The sequence below is a fragment of the Onychomys torridus genome, chromosome 15, assembly GCF_903995425.1.
Source record: "Onychomys torridus chromosome 15, mOncTor1.1, whole genome shotgun sequence".
Classification (NCBI taxonomy): domain Eukaryota; kingdom Metazoa; phylum Chordata; class Mammalia; order Rodentia; family Cricetidae; genus Onychomys; species Onychomys torridus.
The window spans coordinates 29,247,301-29,250,048 of NC_050457.1; positions in this window are offsets into that span (position 1 = coordinate 29,247,301).

Consider the following 2,748-nt stretch of genomic DNA (forward strand, 5'->3'; position numbering starts at 1 on the left):
CTTCTCCAGGCTGGGATTTTGTCTGGTTTGAACATGTGCAGGTCTATGGATGCTGCCATAGTTTCTGTGTCCTGTTCTCTCTGGAAAACACTGTTTTCTTGGAGTCTTCTACCACCTCTGGCTCTAACAATCTTGCTGCTGCCTTTATTTATTTTTATTTTTATTTATTTATTTATTTTTTTTTTGTTTTTTGATACAGGGTTTCTCTGGAACTCACTCTGTAGACCAGGCTGGCCTCGAACTCACAAAGATCCTCCTGGCTCCACCTCCCAAGTGCTGGGATTAAAGGTGTGCACCATCATCACCACCACCTCCAGGCCACATTGCTGCTGCCTCTTTAGCATGCCTCCCTGAGCCTTGAGGGGAGGGGTCTGATGAAAACATCTCATTTAGGCTCACTGTTCCAAAATTTCTCTACATTTTTCAGTTGTGGGTGTCTGTTGATCGCCATCTACTGCAAGAAGACACTTCTATGATGAGCTTGAGAAATGCGCTGCCATATGGGTTTAGAAGTATGTCATTAGGAGTCATTTTATTGCTATTCATTTAGAAAAGCAATAGCAGCGGATTTCTCCTTAAGCCTATGACCTATCTGGTCTCAGGTTCTTGGCTACTTCAGCAGTGTCAGATATGATTGCCACTCATGAAGTAAATCCAGTCAGATTTCAACTGCTGTGAGATTGCGTTTTACCTGAGTCAGAATGGCCAAGATTAGCTAAACAAATGACAGAAGATGTGGGGAATCCAGACTGTGGCGATGCAATGTTGTGAAAATATCTCTTACATTGTAAGATACTTGCTGTACCTCGTAGCCAGTTAATAATACATCTTAAGGTCACCACGTAAGACTTAAGACAGCTATTCTACTGTGTACTCAGCCTGTTTGTTCAACTTGCTTTTTAAAATTTTTTCTTTATTAAGAATTTTTTTATTCACTTTACATACTAACCACAGATCCCCCTCTCTTCTCTCCTCCTGCTCCTCCAGCCTTTCCCCCAAACCCCCTCCCCATTCTCTCCTCCTCCAAAAAGGTAAGGCCTCCCATGGGGAGTCAGCAGAGTTTGGTAATTCAGTTGAGGCAGGTCCAAGCCCCTCCCCTGCATCAAGGCTGTGCAAGGTGGCCCACCATAGGTAATGGGCTCCAAAAAGCCAGCTCATGCCAGAGCTCCAGGAGTCCAGTAGAAGAAGAGAGGGAAGAGAGATTCTATGAGCAAGGGGTATTGTGGTGGTATTGTGTTCCCCAAAATATTATATACCCTAATAAACTTATGTGGGGTCAGAGAACAGAACAGCCACTAGACATAGAGGCCAGAAAATGGTGGCGCATACACCTTTAATCCTATCACTCGGGAGGCAGAGATCCATCTGAATCTCTGTGAGTTTAAAGCCACACTGGAAACAGCCAGGCATGGTGACTCACACCTTTAATCCCAAGAAGTGAGCCTTTAATCCCAGGAAGTGATGGCAGAAAGCAGAAATGTATATAAGGCATGAAAACTAGGAACTAGGCTGGTTAAGTTGTTAGGCTTTTGAGCAGCACAGTTCAGCTGAGAGGCATTGAGTCTGAGGAAATAGGATCACCTGAGGAATTGGCGAGGTGAGGAAGCTGTGGCTTGTTCTGCTTCTCTAATCTTCCAGCATTCACCCTAATACCTGCCTCCAGGCTTGTCTTTATGAATAAGAATTGTTAAGATTCATGCTACAGGGAGTCAAGATCATGATGGGGGAAACTTATAGAGACAACTGAACCAAGCTAGTGGGAACTCATGAACTTTAGATCATTTAGATCAACGTACTTTTTAGAGAACAATACACCAACTTTACTTGTCTTGGATTTCCCATGTAATCAACCTTTACAACTTGAGCTAATTCACAGCTGCAATATTGTCACGTACTCTTCCATCCCCCCAAAATGGTGAATGTGTATCATTTGCTGAAAGCAGAAATATAGAGGTTAAAAGCAACCTTCTAAAATGAGTATCCACCATAATGTTAAAGACAACATTTATGGATATTAGGTGATAAACAGTGATGTTTGTAATACTGTTTTTCTGCTCAGTTGGGATCAATTAGAGCCAGTGACTTAATCCCTTATACAACTTAGTTAAAGATTTCTATAAAATATCCTGTTACTTCTTCCCCATGCAATACTTTAAGTGTAATTCAATAAATGCAGAGCTAAGACCTTTGTTGGAGACAGGCACAAACATCCACACACAGGTATTCACAAAGATACAGTATAGGGACAAAGTCATAAGATGGCCTTCAGGCAGGCACAGATTTGGAATCACACAGTAGACAAGACAGAAGACTCATGGAGCATGAAGTAGAGAGTTCTAATCTGGACTCACTCTTGGTTGAGTAAGTCCAGGGAGAACTTTTACTTCTTTCCTTAATGTGAGACCTATGTATTATTGTTATTTTGGAATTAATCACTAATGAATGCATTTAAATACATCTGAGGAACACTTGTCCATTACAGGGGAGAGTGTAAACTGGTACTGATACTATGAAAATCATTGTGGAAGTTCCCAAAAAAACCTCAAAATGGATCTACCAGGAGATTCAGCCATAACACTCTTGGACATATACCCAAAGACACCATATCTTGCTACAGAGACACTTACTCATCCATATCAATTTTATGCTGTGTTCATAATACCAGAAGTTGTAAACAGCATAAATTTCTATAAACTGATGGGTTGATGAATGGATGGTGAATATACAGTATATTTACATAATGTAATA